This window comes from Staurois parvus, unplaced genomic scaffold, assembly GCF_062004578.1.
Source record: "Staurois parvus isolate SC_StPar_1 unplaced genomic scaffold, SC_StPar_1.0 ptg000154l, whole genome shotgun sequence".
Taxonomy (NCBI): Eukaryota; Metazoa; Chordata; class Amphibia; order Anura; family Ranidae; genus Staurois; species Staurois parvus.
In genome coordinates this window covers 13,660,487-13,677,670 of record NW_028317950.1, presented here as the reverse complement: position 1 = coordinate 13,677,670, position 17,184 = coordinate 13,660,487, and the positions used below count along the sequence as shown (strand labels likewise).

At 46.0% G+C, this 17,184-nt stretch overlaps 1 protein-coding gene across 1 annotated transcript in view; it reads right to left on the bottom strand.

Annotated features, from left to right (window-relative positions):
* The window catches only part of LOC149463533 (histo-blood group ABO system transferase-like), a 180,173-nt gene that overhangs the window by 56,877 nt on the left and 106,112 nt on the right, over nt 1-17,184 (bottom strand). The window contains exon 2 of the mRNA XM_089675066.1: nt 1,979-2,041. The gene's annotated coding sequence lies outside the window, so the exon portion shown is untranslated. The remainder of the gene's footprint in view (nt 1-1,978; nt 2,042-17,184) is intronic.

The following is a 17,184-nucleotide window of genomic DNA, read 5'->3' as shown; positions in this document are numbered from 1 at the left end:
ATAGATACACACAGGGAGGCTTTTTCTTCATTCAACCCAGCAGGCTGAATGAAAAAAACTGAGAGGTCGCCGTACAACCTAAGCAATGTTAGTGCGGCGTTGTCTCCTGCTGAGCTATTGTGTTCTGAAAGGGGGACACCCCCCCACACCAGAACTCACTGATCAATGCTCACAGCTATTGGCTGCAAGCGATGATCGGATTCTGGTTTTCCAGAATGCCCATTCAATGAAAGCTGATCATTAGACTGGCTTCTGTTGGACAGGCTGTTGTACAAAATGCCAAATGTCAGCTTGTTTCTGTTGAACCAGCAGATACTGGACGATATTCGGTCTGTGTTTACCAGCTATTTGCAAAAGTATACAAGTGCAGCATAAGCAGAAACCAGCCGCCTCTCCAAAGGAGGAACCAGATAGTGGATAGGCCAACCAGTGTCTACATATTCTGTAAGAACCCCTGAGGCCTGGAGAAGAAGCACAAGTTTGATTAATATTCATAGAGCTCCCTTTTGATCTGGAAATAGACTGTTTAGTAGACTCTGGAGAGGCCAGAACAGTAATAAGAAAATCAGAGATACCCAGAGCAAAAGAAGGCTGGAAGGAATGGGTTCAGGAGGCAGCTTTCTGCCCTTTCCTGAAAGTCAAAGAAGTTACATTACAAATAGGAGAACATGCTGAGGTGGTGACTTGCCAATTAGTATCAGATACCATCTGTTGGGAGCAGATATAATAACAGCTATCAGGATAAGCAGACCATACTCTGTTTTGTTCCATCATCCAGTGGTCCATATAAAGAGAGATATGACAGGAAAGAATCAAAACTAGACTTTTGTGCTGCTCAGTTGTGTCTAATATTGTGTAGGTATCTTGCCTGCACTGTTATGTGATCACACAAATAAATACGTAAATCCATATGAGTGTGACAAATTCCTGGAATGCCCATGGTGTAGCACATTTACACATGAGCGTGTTCTGACATGTTCTAACTTGTAGTTGCCTGGGTTGCAGACCAGTTAATTCAATCTTTACTTAGCAGTAGAAGTAAGAAACAACATTGCGCTGTTGGCGGAAAATGAGTGAAAGAAATCTGGAGCAGCAGAATGATATCAAATTTTACATGATCCCGTGCTGCGAAAGAAGGAGGTTTCAGGGCTGGGACAAGCAAACCAGCCCTGTAAAAACAACATAAAACTGATGATGCTGCACTGATATGCAGCAATGATGGGCACTGATGGGAGGCGCTGACTGATGGCACTGACTGACAGCACTGACTGGCGGCACTGCTGGGCACTGATGGTCAGAACTGCTGGGCAGCACTGATGAGTAGCACTGATGGGGGCACTGCTGGGCTCTGATGAGTGGCACTGCTGGGCAGCACTGCAGGGCACTGATCATCAGGGCAATGATCAAGCTACAAAAATACACTATTATAAAGGTCAAAGCAAGCCTTTTTCCTTTTTGGGGTTAAATCTTGAAATCCTGTGCTCTTCCTTTGTATGTTATTTTCAGGTATTACCACTTAAAGCAAAGCATACAAGGCTCTCATATTTCTTTCCATTAAATCAACAACATGTTGTAAACAATTATACTTGTCTCATGGCCATTTTTGTGATTTCTGTTATCATTATGATTTAAAAAGAAGCCAAACACCTATTTGATAATAAATGGCTTCATATGATCATCATCCTTCAATAAAAGAGCATTTTTGCCATGATCAGTCATATTTTCAATATCAATGCCAAAATTTCACAATTTTTGCCAGGTTATGCAAACTTTTGAGCACAACTGTAGGTAAACCTGGTATAATCCGGTCATTTCCTAGTGTGACATGATGGTTCTCCTATTTACCTACAAGTTTAGTACAATATCCTATTTGGAGAAGTCCATCTCCCCTCCCCCCCCAAAAAAAGAGGGCTACAATGCCAAGTCACATTATCTATTAAGAAGATACATGTATATATCCCAGTCCATTAAACCTTACCTTCCAATGGCCACGTCTGTTAAGAGGTCCAGTGGTACGACATTGTCTGTTGCATTACTGAGTCTGTGTAGAGAATGCACATTGTTACCTCCTACAAACATTCATCACGCTCCATTATAAAGTTGACCTGAAAAAGTGAATTTAAAGTACAATTCCAGCCTAATACAAACTAGTCTTAAAAATGCCCCCCACTGCCTATCCTGCCCAACCTGTGTAAAAAGATGTGTTTACTTACCCATTTTTAGTCCAGTCACATGATCCCCTCCATTAGAGAGCAGCAGCTAGGTTTTCCAGGGGCCATGACATCACTCAAGAGCTCCCATGTCCCAGGCTTTGTTGGTGCTCCCTCTTCTCCCCTGCAGCAGCCACTCATTGACACAGGGAAGCCAGAGCTGCAGATCATGCAATGGGACCAGTGCAGACTAATAATAAGTATACACTTTTTTTTAACAGGTTAGGTAGCATAGGTACCAGTAAAACATACCTGGTGGTGGAGCCTGAAGCATTGGGGAAGACTTCTCTTACAACTCTGGCTCGGGAGCCATGGTAAAGTGACAGGGAGTGCCGGAGCACAGAGTGGCACGAGTGCCTGGTAAGGCTCTCACTGGCAAGTACTGATGTGTGTCTTTGTGCAGTTTAATAAGCCCTCCTGCTCATCCATGTGCACATGCACCCATTCACGCACGCACACCCACTATCCAACCACAGGCAGAGTTCCTTAGTCTTGGACATCTTTGTTCATGAATGTTCCTTTCCTGACAGTTAGGCTGGAATTCTGTTTTGAAAAGTGAACGTTTGCTGTGTTATAAGGAACATCTTAAAATGTTGACTCCAAGCAAAACCCTAAAATGTACCCTTTGTAAGTAATTCCTCTTTCAATGGCAGTGCACTGTAGAAGCCTAAGAATGGGAGTGCTACAGCTGTATGCCTACAATGTGAGATCTAAGGCACTGCTACTTCTGACTGCTAGTCTCATGAGATTTGGAGTGAGATTCGTTGATGTCACTTTTGTGATGCTCACTGTTCTTTGCTGGAGGCTCTGACATGAGGTAGCAGATTACTGTCTCCACCAAGATGGCCACCTCCAGAATTCAGTTTTTCTTCAAGGGCTTTTGCCAGAGGCAGCCATATTAGCCCTAATAAGGAGGAACGTCACTCTAAAAAAAATAATTTGTTTTCAATCAAGTATCTTTGGAAATAAAAATTACAAACGGAAAAGCAGTAAGAATGCACATCCAAAATTCCAAGGTTGGCAAGAAAAGAGACAAGGGATATTGGGACTGGCTCACCCAAGAGATATAAGCAGCCAGAGAGTGACTTAGTCCGCTTCATTCCATTTTTGGAAAAAATGTTTATTACTAGTGTAGCATTACCCCCTTAGGGGTTGGTGATGAATTGGGTCCTCCTATAGTCCCGCACAGCCAGGCAATCTGCATTCTACACACAAGCTTCCGTTCAGAGTCAGAAATCAGTCCTGGAGGATTTGTTTTGTTGTTTGAGGGGAGTAGAACTGGGATAGGGTAAGGGGTGTATAGGATGCCCATGGGAACCAATAACTGAGGACAATTTTTCTGGAACTATTCACAAGCTTCTCTTCTGCAACACAGTGTCTGTTGGAGAGCTAGTCAGTATCTCCTTGATGTACCACCCCAGGCCCTAGATGAAACTCTCCTCTTCACCCAGTCTGGAGGTTTTCCTGAGCAGGGGATCTGGCTCCTGTTCCTTTAAACCACTTGCCAACCGCTGATAGACAAATGACAGGTTCACTGCTGCCGGACAGTTGTGGGAGGGTGTCATATGACGTCCTCCCAGAACCCGCCCTCCCGCACGTCCCCAGGGGTGCGCACTCGGCGATCTCCATGATCGCTGTGTCCACGTGATCAGCCATGTCCAATGACACAGCAGATCACCGGTAAATGCAGTTGCCAGTTATCGGCTGCACTTTCCTCACGCTGTCATAGCGTGAGGAAAGTATTGCCGATAACCAGCAATTGTCAGAGGAGGGATCGGCACCGATCATTGAGGCACTGATGATCAGTGCCCTGAGGATTGGTGCCCAGCAGTGCCACCCACCAGTGCCACCCATTTGTGCCCAGCATTGCCGCCCACAAGTGCCCAGCAGCGCCACCAACCTGTGCCCATCAGTGCCACCCACCTTTGCCCATCAGTGCCCAGCAGTGCCACACATCAGTGCTGCCCAGCAGTGCCACCCATCACTGCCACCCAGCAGTGCCACCCATCAGTGCCCAGCAGTGCCACCCATCAGTGCCCAGCAGTGCCACCCATCAGTGCCCATCATTGTTACATATCAGTGCCGCCCATCATTGTTGCATATCAGTGCCACATCATCAGTGCTGCCTATCAGTGCCCATCAGTGCTGCCTATCAGTGAATCCTCATCAACACACATCAGTGAAGAAGAAAAATTTCTTGCTTGCAAAATTTTAAAACAGAAACAAAGAAAAATTTTTTTTCCAAATTTTTGCTATTTTTTTGTTTATAGTTCAAAAAATAAAACACCCAGCGCTGAGTACATACCACCAAAAGAAAGCTCTAGTTGTGTGAAAAAAATGATAATAATTTCATATGGGTGCAGTGTTGCATAACCGCGCAATTGTCACTCAAAGTACGATAGCGCTGAAAGCTAAAAATTGGCCTGGGCAGGAAGGGGGTATAAGTGCCTGGTAGGCAAGTGGTTAAATGGGTGAACAGTCCTAGGAGAGGGCTAATTTGGTTTCCCGCCAGAATAGTTCTTCCCCTATCTGCCCAAGGGGTGCAGGTGTACTCACTCAGATCCTCTCCTGTACCGTTTGCAGGATGGCTGCTGATGAGGTCATCCAGTGCCCAGGGCTACATGGCAAACTGCACACCTCCCCATAGGATAGGGCTAATAATGGTGTAAGGTTTGTAATGCATGTAATGTTTGTGACATGCACTGATATAGTACTAACATACTGTCTAGCTTTTGAAATTGAAATGAGGGACATCCCAGGAAAATAGCGACCTGTGATGGCTGGGAGGGGGAAACCGGCACCCCCTGGGTGCCTCAACTGCTGCATCCTTTAGCTGCAGAAGGAGTGCCTGGGAAAGTACACACGCTGTGGCTGGGATGTTTTGCTTCAAAGCTGCAGCATGAATTATACCTGTTGTCAAACTTGACCCATTCAAGTGAATGGTGGTGCTCTTTGTACAATACACATGGTTATGGCATGCTAGTGCGAGGTTGAGCCTGGGTTCACACTGATGCGGAGCAGAATTTGCGTCGGTTTCTGTGCGAATTCCACACCACATCACACCCCAATCATGGGAACCGCTGCAGGTGTGTATGTTAAGTTAACAAAACTCCAAATCAGTCGGCAAAATGTGGTGCGATGTGCAGAATCGGGTCGCATGGGTGTGAATACCAATGAAATCCGATTCTAGTGCGGACCAAGTAAAGTGTTCTGCACCTTTTTGGTGTAAATGCAGTGTGATTTGAGCCATACAAAATGTATGGCTCAAATCGCACCACACAGAATCTGCATGTGATTTGCACAGGAATGCGGAACAGTTCCTGTGCAAATCACATGCAGTATGCTGCACTGCACAAGTGTGAACCCAGGCTGAAGGTGTTAAAGCAGGCTTTGAGGAGACAATACAATGCCATCTTACAGCCAGTCAAATGATCCCTGAAGAGCAATCTGAATGCTTATCACTCTTCTGATACCAAAACATGTATGAACACACCCTGATTATTCATTTTTTTAAATATAGTTTTTAGAATGTGATTATTATTTTTTTTTTTTACATTTTTTGCGGCCCTTTAGGGGCTTTTTTAAATATCAGGGCTTTAAATAGATGCCTGATGTTTCACTTTTGAGCCAGACCCATGTGGCACCATGTGTTTTGGTGAATGTGAAGAGGCATATGTTAGCAGATGCAGAGGGGTGCTATTAACAGTTAAATGCACTGCCGCACATCTACTAATGGACAGTGTGTTTTCATGGGTATCAGGAAAGTCACAATTCTTTGCACATTTTTGACATGCAAAAGGTGTGCCCCTAGCCCTCTAGTGGGCTTACACTGGTGTTCTGCGGGTTTGGATGCAGTGCAAGTGTATGTGCAGTTTGTTTTGTGAAAGTGCATCAAACATGCAGCATGTAGGACTTTGATGTGCTTTCATGAAAACGCACTGTGTAATAGAATTAATTGGGAGTGCTCCTAAAACCGAAGGTATACCACACATACAATTACACTGTGGCCACACCGTAGTGCATGGTTATTAGGAATGAGAAAGAGTTAATAGGTGGGGGTCTGGGTGGTAAGAGTATGGACCCTTTCACATGAGCGGACCGATGGGGTCCGTCTGTCCGTTTTTCATGTGGATCCGATCGGTCCATCTATAGACTTCTATGGACTGGCGGGTGTCAACGGACAATAGTCGGCTGACACCCACCAGCATCTGATCCTGTACGCCAAAAACAGACGGATGGGGACCCGTTCCCCATCCATCCAGCAGATCAGATAAAAATGGGGTGGAAACGGATGGGTGGTCCGTTTCTATCCGATCATCCCATTGAAATCAGCGGGCAGTGTCTGTGTCCACTCTGCAGCAGCAGGGCAGAAAGAGACCTGTCATCCACCTACTCAGTGGGGATCAGTAGGGAGATCCCCCGCTGAGCAGGTGGATCACGCTGATGGATCTTCCCCGTCTGAAAGGGATGTCTGTTTTATTGAAGTGCAGAGTGAAGGAGTATAGAGAAAGTGCTAGGGCTGCATTATGGGGACAGGACAGTTAGTAGTTTGGGATGGAAAGGGTGTCAACTATACAGCTGTGTGGAATGCCCAGAGCTGAGACCACAGGCTGCAGGATGTATACAGTTTACCTCGTTTTCTCCCATCTCTGCACCCTCCACAACCTCACAAACACCCCTTTCCCTCTCTCTGACCACAACCTCATTACGTTCTCCATCTCCTCGTCCTATAATGCCTCCCCCCCCAAACGTCAAACCATCACCAGCCGTAACCTCCGCAACCTGAACCCAGCCCCTCTCCACTCAGCAGCTGACCGTCTGTACGACAGTATCTTTCCACTGTCATGCCCTGACCTGGCCACTGCTGCGTATAACGACTCACTGTCAGCTACCTTAGACTCCTTAGCACCCCTAACCACACGTATCATTAGACCCCGACTGCTTCAACCCTGGCAGAACGACCACACTAAACATCTTAAACGACGCAGTCGTGCGCTGGAGCGATTATGGCACAAAACCAGATCCCCTCGAGCATTCTCCCCCTACAAATCCGCCTTCCTCACCTACTCCTCCCTCCATGCCGCCAAACAAGCCTACTTCGTAACCCTCATCAACACCCTCTCCACCTGTCCTCGCCGGCTCTTCTCCACTTTCAACTCCCTACTCTCTACCACCCCACCCCCACCCCCACCCAGTACCTCACTCACCGCCCACGAGATTGCCAATCACTTCCAAAATGAGATCGACGCAATCCGTAAGGACATCGCCAATGCTCAACCTACCTCCCCACCTAGCCTCCCTCCCACTATAACCCCATCAACTCTCCCCTCCTCTGACCTCGCAACCGCCCTACCCCCCACCACCCCTAACGTCCCGCACACTATAACCTCCCCAACACTCCGCTCCTTCAGCCTTGCTACCACTGAAGAGGTTACTAAGGTCTTCTCAGAAGCCCACCTCACCACTTGCCCCCTTGACCCTGTCCCCACACAACTCCTCCGATCACCCTCCTCCTTCATCCTATGCTCCCTCACCCACATCTTCAATCTCTCCCTCTCTACTGGCGCATTCCCCTCCCCATTCAAGCACGCGCACATCACCCCCATACTCAAAAAACCCTCCCTGGACCCCACCAACCTGAACAACCTTAGACCCATCTCCCTGCTGCCATTTACTTCCAAGCTCCTTGAGTGCTTAGTCTACAATCGCCTAAGCGCCCACCTCACTGACAACAACCTCCTCGATCCACTACAGGCTGGCTTCCGTCCCCTACACTCCACCGAAACCGCCCTACTCAAAATCACTAATGACCTGCTAACCGCCAAAGCTAATGGCCACTACTCAGTCCTCTTACTCCTTGACCTTTCCGACACAGTTGACCACCCCCTCCTCAATAAACTACACTCCCTTGGCATCACAGACTCCGCTCTCTCCTGGCTCTCCTCCTATCTATCCCAACGCTCCTTCAGCATTACCTATAACGCTAACACCTCCCCCTCTCTCCCCCTCTCTGTTGGGGTCCCCCAAGGCTCTGTCCTCGGGCCCCTTCTCTTCTCCATCTACACCTCCTCCCTCGGCAAACTGATACACTCCCACGGCTTCAACTATCACCTCTATGATGATGACACACAAATTTACCTCTCCACCCCTCAACTCACCCCTTCAGTCTCCGCCCGTATCACCCACCTACTGAACGACATATCAGACTGGATGTCGCTCCATTTCCTCAAATTGAACCTTTCCAAAACAGAGCTCCTGATTTTCCCCCCAGCCCGTGCCCCCCACCCTCTCTATCATGACCAACAACGCCACCATCAGTCCCACCCCACAAGCCAAAGTCCTAGGTGTCACTCTAGACTCAAACCTGTCCTTCCAACCCCATGTCCAATTATTGGCAAACTCATGCAGGCTCCACCTCCGCAACATCTCCAAAATACGTTTGTTCCTAACCCCAGACACTACTAAACTACTCGTTCACTCCCTTATTATCTCACGTCGGGACTACTGCAACTCCCTTCTCACCGGCCTACCTCATCGCAGACAATCCCCGCTTCAGTCTATCCTGAACTCAGCGGCCAGACTCATCCACCTTACTAACCGCTCTGTATCTGCCACCCCCCTCTGTCATTCCCTCCACTGGCTCCCGATTGCCCAACGCATTAAATTCGAACTACTAAAACAGACATACAAAGCCATTCATAATGCTGCCCCAAACTACCTCACCGACCTGATACCCAAATACCACCCTACCCGTAATCTTCGCTCCTCAGAAGACCTCCTACTTTTTAGCTTCCTGGTCTCCACCTCCCACACTCGACTGCAGGACTTCTCCAGGACTTCCCCCATCCTCTGGGACTCACTACCCCAATCCATCAGACTGTCACCTACCCTCCTCACCTTTAGGCGCACCCTGAAAACCCATCTCTTCAGTGAAGCCTACCCCACCCTCACCTAACAGCCGATCTCCTCCACTCCTCCCACCACTCCATCCCCCACAGCCACTTACTCCTGTACCACTATCCCCTCCCTCCTAGATTGCAAGCTTGAAATAGAAGGGACCTTGAATCTCTCGTGTTCTGTTTTGTTACTGTATTGTCTCATGTACTGTCCCCCACTATAATGTACAGAGCTGAGCAAACCTATTAGCGCTATATAAATACTGTATAATAATAATATTAATAATAATAATAGATTAGCCTTTCTCAACCATGCAGAGGAACCCTTGACATAACTTTCTGTTCTCAAGGAACCCCTGCTAAAAATTACTATACCTATAATTCATGATACATCCGTATGATAGTCAGAGGTAAGAATGCTCCTTACACTTGTGGTCACTGGGAAGAATTACTCCCTTACAGATAGCTAAAAAGATCAATGGTGTCAGTGGGAACTTACCTGAGAGGCAAAAATTGCTCATTGCTCAAGGAACCCTTAGCAACCTCTGGAGGAGCCCTAGGGTTCCATGGAACCCTGGTTGAGAAACCCTGGTGTAAATGTATGGATGGGACAGCAGGTAAAAGAAGGAGAGGGGTTAATGTGAATAGGAGGAGCAGGAGGACTGGTACTGACTTACATTGTGCAGGGAGGGTAAAGAGACCTGGAGACAGCTGAAAGTGACCACCAATGCAGACTGTGAACTGACTCGGGAAGGAGAACAAGCTGGGGGCGGTAGTGAAGCTCAGAAGGAGAGGCGTGATTTATGGCTGCAGGAGAGATAAGGCAGAGTTGAAGTGGACAAAATGGAGGGAGTAGGGGAAGCCATAACCTGTGCAGTAATATGAGGGAGAATGATAGTTTCTCCTGTCAGGCAGGAGCAGCGGCAGAAGCTCCAAATGAGCCCTCCTCACCACAGATTATGACTGCTCCCAGTGCAGGCTCCCCTTCCGCCCCTGCCTTGTCCCGGCCCTGGCTGTTGCTACCAGGCCTATCAGCTGGGTTGCTCCTTTCCTGAGATACAGGTGGTCCTCTCTCATGGGGCCAGTGAGCTCTGAGTTTTCCTCCTTTCCATCTCCAGGCTTGCAGGCAGGCCCCATCCCACTAAGCCTCTGGCAGCCCTCTTCCTCCAGCCTCATATATTCCTCTCTCCTTCTTCCATCCAACTCCTCACACCCCTCCTGAGCAAGCTCTTACCCTCTTAAGACAGGTCCAGCCCCTTGCCAAGCCTTCTGTTGGGGATTGGCTGAGGTCCCTCAAGAGTGCAGCCAGCCACTCCTCAAATCCCACTGCCTCCAAGGCGCTCCTCCGAAAGCCTCAGAGCAGAAGGAAATTCCAGAGGCGCTGACCTGCAGAGTCTCTCAGCCCTGACCACAATTTGACCCCATTGGCTATTACACCTGAGCTGCTAACAGCTCTTGTATAACCATTAGGATCTAGCTCCCCCTAGCTAAACTAGGAGTGTGCTACATTCCCCCCCACACTCCCCACCCCACTAAATCAGTCAAGTCCTCACTAAGAAAGAGACAAAAAAGATCCTGAGCTCAGGAGCAGGGCATCCTATACAAAAATAATGGGAGGGGAAAAGGGTATAATAACTGGGAAGGGGAATAAAGTATGTACATATACTACAAATAAATACTCAGTATAAAAAGTATAGGCTTTCTATATGTACAAATTTACACAAGTCAAATACATGTGAAACTCGAAAAATTAGAATATCATGCAAAAGTTAATTTAATTCAGTAATGCAACTTAAAAGGTGAAACTAATATATGAGATAGACTCATTACTCATTACAGCAAGATAGTTCAAGCCGTGATTTGTCATAATTGTGATGATTATGGCTTACAGCTCATGAAAACCCCAAATCCACAATATCAGAAAATTAGAATATTGTGAAAAGGTGCAATATTTTCGGCTCAATGTGTCCCATCTCTAATCAGCTAATTAAGCCATAATACTTGCAAAGGGTTCCTGAGCCTTTAAATGGTCTCTCAGTCTGGTTCAGTAGGAATCATAATCATGGGAAAGACTGCTGACCTGACAGTTGTGCAGAAAACCATCATTGACACCCTCCATAAGGAGGGAAAGCCTCAAAAGGTAATTGCAAAAGAAGTTGGATGTTCCCAAAGTGCTGTATCAATGCACAATAATAGAAAGTTATGTGGAAGGGAAAAGTGTGGAAGAAAAAGGTGCACAAGCAGCAGGGATGACCGCAGCCTGGAGAGGATTGTCAGGAAAAGGCCATTCAAAAGTGTTGGGGACTTTCACAAGGAGTGGACTGAGGCTGAAGTCAGTGCATCAAGAGCCACCACACACAGACGGGTCCTGGATATGGGCTTCAAATGTTGTATTCCTCTTGTCAAGCCGCTCCTGAACAACAAACAACATCAGAAGTGTCTTACCTGGGCTAAAGAAAAACAGACCTGGTCTGTTGCTCAGTGGTCCAAAGTCCTCTTTTCTGATGAGAGCAAATTTTGCATCTCATTTGGAAACCAAGGATCCAGAATATGGAGGAAGAATGGAGAGGCACACACTGCAAGATGCTTGAAGTCCAGTGTGAAGTTTCCACAGTCTGCGTTGATTTGGGGAGCCATGTCATCTGGTGTTGGTTGGTCCACTGTGCTTCATTAAGTCCAGGGTCAACGCAGCCGTCTACCAGGAGATTTTGGAGCACTTCATGTTTCCTTCCACAGATGAGCTTCATGGGGATGCTGACTTCATTTTCCAGCAAGACTTGGCACCTGCCCACACTGCCAAAAACACCAAAACCTGGTTCAATGACCGTGGGATTACTGTGCTTGATTGGCCAGCAAACTCGCCTGACCTGAACCCCATAGAGAATCTATGGGGCATTGCCAAGAGAAAGATGAGAGACATGATACCGAACAATGCAGAAGAGCTGAAGGCCGCTATTGAAGCATCCTGGTCTTCCATAACACCTCAGCAGTGCCACAGGCTGATAGCTTCCATGCCACGCCGCATTGAGGCAGTAATTGCTACAAAAGGGGCCCAAACCAAGTACTGAGTACATATGCATGCTTATACTTTTCAGAGGTCCGATATTGTTTTATGTACAATCCTTGTTTTATTGATTGCATGTAATATTCTAATTTTCTGAGATTGTGGATTTGGGGTTTTCATGAGCTGTAAGCCATAATCATAACAATTATGACAAATCACAGCTTGAACTATCTTGCTTTGCATGTAATGAGTCTATCTCATATATTTGTTTCACCTTTTAAGTTGCATTACTAAAATAAATGAGCCTTTGCACGATATTCAAATTTTTCTAATTTCACCTGTATATACACATCCTGTCTGATGCTAACTAAACTAGCAGCAGGAACAATAAATGTAGTACCATAATTGTATGGATAAACAAAACCATCATTAGTATAAGGATGAAGCACCTCCCCCTAGAAGGGCAAAACAACTAAAAAGAACAACACAATCCTAACTCTGACTGACCATCTAGTCTACGAGGCACAGCAGCAACTAGGAATGAGAAACACATTTATTTGTTTTTTTTTTAGAGAGTTCTTGTTTAAGGAGGAGCCCCTCCAAAAGGAAAGGAATACAAGCAGTCTCCTTGCAAAAAAAACCCAGATCAGCATATCTGGGATAAAAAAAACTGAATTTGGCATAGTGCACAGGAAATAGTAGTACAGCAACCCTAATAGTATTTCCAGGGACTGGGCTGTCTTTTTATGGAGCCATCAGGTCTCCAGGTGGCCACTGAGTACCTGCAGCTTGGCTGTCCATCCTTCACAACTAGCACCTGGTCTTTGTGAATGGCTCGGCCTTTGCTCCATTCTCTTTTTATGTCCTGAAAGTGGGCTCAGGCTCCTTCCAAGTGGTGCCTTCTCAGTTGTCTGCATATGGTCCCAGATCAAATCCTCCTCCCATTGTGTTCTGGATTCCTCAACCAGGTCCATAATATCTTGAGGGACATATGGGTAATCCAGCCCCCACTCTACAGCTACCCTCCTCTGTATCTCCCGTTGCAGACAGAAGAAGCGGGGCAGGTTCCTTTTGTTTCCCAACCCAGGCTGTACGCAGGATTGTGGTGAACGGATGACCCATTCCTGCACATCATTGTCTCTGGCCCTGGTCCTAGGCCAGGGTGAAGCAAAAGATTTAGATGGTGGTGCTTAGGAAGAAATACTGTAAGGCTCTGACCGACAGGATCCTCCTGCAGAGTCTGGTGTGTATACAGGTTCTGATGGACTCATCAGTGAATCCAGATCTACTGTGGTATCTCCGCAGTTCCATTCCATTCCATTCCTCCTCCGTTTCCTCTGAGGTTTCCTCTGAGGTCCATCCCTCCTGCTCAATCTCTAGAGGCCCAAACCTCGCTAGCAGTCTGGGTGGCTCCCAATCTAGCTCCCTGCCACTGGCTTACCTGATGACTGGTCAACCCTGCAGCTAGGCTCCTTCCAAGGAGGTAAGCGGGCCAGCTGATCCAAGGCAATGACTGATTCCCAAATATTGAATGGGGTCTTGCAAGCTACTATGGTACCTAAAAATAGTGTCAAACTGGTGTGACAAAAAATGTATTAAACAGTAGATTGCCTACACCTCATACATACCCATACAAATGTGTCATCATAAAACAAAATAAATATATTAGTGTTGTGCTCCACTGGTAATTATATGGATATGGATTATATGGATTACGTATGTAATCTGTAATCTCAAAAAATGTTTCCAAAATCAGTGCAATATTTCAGGAATTATGTGTCCATATTTAATCCGTGATTTCACACTCTTTACATTTTGATGTAGACAAAACGACCTGTGCTTGGTTCACCTCTGCTGTATATACATGAAAACCATGCGTGTACCTTCACCAGTTGTGCTCTCACCTGGTATATATGACCAAACCGTTAAGTGAGGTCATATATAGCTTGTGTCTCTTACATGGACTGTGGCTGGATGGGATTATTGTCCTGCAGAGTTTGGGATCCCCTCACTTTCTTAAAGATCTTCCTCCAATGGTCTATGTACCATAAAGAATAATCAGAACATAGTGCCTTATCCTCTTTTTAAACATTTATTTATCACATAGTATTGCTCTCACATGTACATGCTGAAATCATCACTTTAAAAGTGCTCCAAAATGCCTGCTAACAATCCAATAAAGTGTACTTGCTGTTATCTGCCTGTCTCCTTTTATATAGGAATCAATGGGCGTCATTTTCTTGTGGTCTGGATGGCAGTGGCCATGTTTTTGGGGCCGATTCCTATATTATCATATCAAATGCTAATTGACAGGTGCGGAATATAAACACTAGTTCTGGTGTGTTATGTATTTTTAACCAGCGTTCTTTGCTCCGAAGGTGTTTTGCATAAAACTTTCTAAGGAATAAAGCGATTATAGAGTATATTGTAATTTTGGATACCTCCACCTGGGGAGTAATCACTGCATGTACTACTCCTGGCGGAATACACCAATGTTTGCTTTTGTACTATTATTATTAGTATATACACTAGGATATTATTATAAGTATATACACTAGGGTCTATTAATTAATGACATCTACTATTAGTATCTAATAAAACCGAACCTCATCTAAATTTTCTATTTTTAAAAATGCTTTTAAAAAAATACTTTGTTACTTTATTTAATCTAATTTTGTTTAATTTTATTTCCAAATGTATATCATATATATTTTAAACTTAAGATGGGCATACTAATATGGGTACACAAGCAAAATAGGGTATATTAGGATTAAAGTCATCCATAATAATAGTTCAAAACCAAACATTGGTGTATTCCGCCAGGAGTAGTAAATGCAGTGATTACTTCCCAGGTGGTGGTATCACGATGTACAATTACAATATACTCTATAATCGCTTTATTCCTTAGAAGATTTTATGCAAAACACCTTGTAGGAGCAAAGAACGCTGGTATAAATACACAACACACCAGAACTAGTGTTTATATTCCGCATCTGTCAATTAGCATTTGATATGATAATATAGGAATTGGGTCCCAAAACATGGCCACCACCATGCAGACCACAAGAAAATGGTGCCCATTGATTCCTATATAAACCAGTGAGCGCTGCGCCGTCCAATCAATTCACCCTGATGAAGCCACGAGACCCGGTGGCGCAACGCGTAAAGGAGGGGCTCTGATGTTACGACGATCAAAGAGACAGGCAGATAACAGCAAGTACACTTAATTGGATTGCTAGCAGGCATTTTGGAGCAATTTTAAAGCGATTTTTTTCAGCATGTACATGTGAGTGCAATATTATGTGATAAATAAATGTTTAAAAAGAAGATAAAGCACTATGTTCTGATTATTGTTTATGGTACATGGACCATTGGAGGAAGATCTTTAAGAAAGTGAGGGGATCCCAAACTCTGCAGGACAATAATCCCATCCAGTCACAGTCCATATAAGGGATACAAGCTATATATGACCTCACTTAACAGTTTGGTCATATTTACCAGGTGAGAGCACAACTGATGAAGGTGCACGCATGGTTGTCACGTATATACAGCAGAGGTGAACCAAGCACAGGTCGCTTTGTCTACATCACTGTAAAGAGTGTGAAATCACGGATGAAATATGGACACATAATTCCTGAAATATTGCATTGATTTTGGAAAAAATTTTTGAGATTGCAGATTATATATGTATTTCATATACTTACCCGTGGAGCTCAACACTAATATATTTATTTTGTTTTATAATGACTGATTCCTGCTGAACAGTACTCGTGGACACCGGCCCTCTGGCATTTTCTGACAGGTAGGGAGTAGCGCTGTGTGACCCTCCTCCACTGTGAGGGCCCCTGATGGCGGAAGGAGAGTTGCAGTTCCGGGACTCGACCCCACTCTGTATAGCAAGCTCCGTACATCCTCTGCCTTTCCGGCTTTTCTGTGCAGAGTCCTGATTGCAGTTCCACACTGTAATTATGGGGTGTTAGATCACTGAGCAAAAGTCGGTTCAAAGGCTCTCCACAATGTCCGCACCTAAACCAAGCTCCGATCAGGGTGGTCGGCCTCCTGTGCTCAGGGCAGACTCAACAAAACTTCTCAGTGCCCTTGAGCATCCCTAAAGCAAAGCAGCCGTGATGCTCAAGGTGGACTCCCGTGTCCACCTGGATGAGGTCAGGCTGGTAAACCATGGAATATACCGGAAAGATGCCCTCCATCTTTCTCCACTCATGCTCTCTCTCCACATGGTGGGTGTAGAGGGCAGTTTTTAGGGCAGGTGTCTGGGTGCAGACTTGGGCATGCTGGTGGGAAATTCCACACCCCTCTTCGTGATCTCTTGGCACCAGCCAGACTGCCGTACAGGGGCTTTCCCGCCATTGGATTAACCATCGATGCTCCGACTTAAGTTGTATATACTGGACTGCACATACGGTGATGGCTGTATCCTGCTGGCAGTGCATAGACAGTTTGCTGGCTGGCACTGGACATTGGTTTGCAGCCATCCTTGAATAGCTGGGTAGCACTGCAATGTGAATGCTGGGAACGATGCTGCTCCACAGCCACAGGTGACAGTGGGGCACTAAGCACACCCCCACTGAGTGCAAAGTTACCATCAAAATTACCAAGTTCCATCGACAGAAAGCAGTAACACATTTGTAATCCATTGGTCATATCAGACAAAAAGATAACTATTTGGGCAGAGTCATTTGTTATCGCCACCTGTTGAGCAATGCACAGACTGATCTGCTGCAAGGAACTGTCCAAGTTGCTCGTCTAGCACATAAATGGTAGACACGTCACTGTCCCAAGCAGTTCAATAGTCTCTATTAATAGCCAACTGGGGAGCAGCACAGGGACATCTGTGGACTGATGACCTGCCCGGTGGGCAACACAGCAACCGTGGAGAATATTGCACATGTGTTCGGAAGCACATACAAGGCACAGTCTTTGGTAGGAACCACCTGGAGAGCAGCATAAAGACTCTTGGATGGGCCTGGCATAGCTAACTGAGTTACACAGCACTTTCTTCTCTGGCTCATTCATTGCTAGGGGTGACGACAGGTTGGTTACTATAGGTGAATCC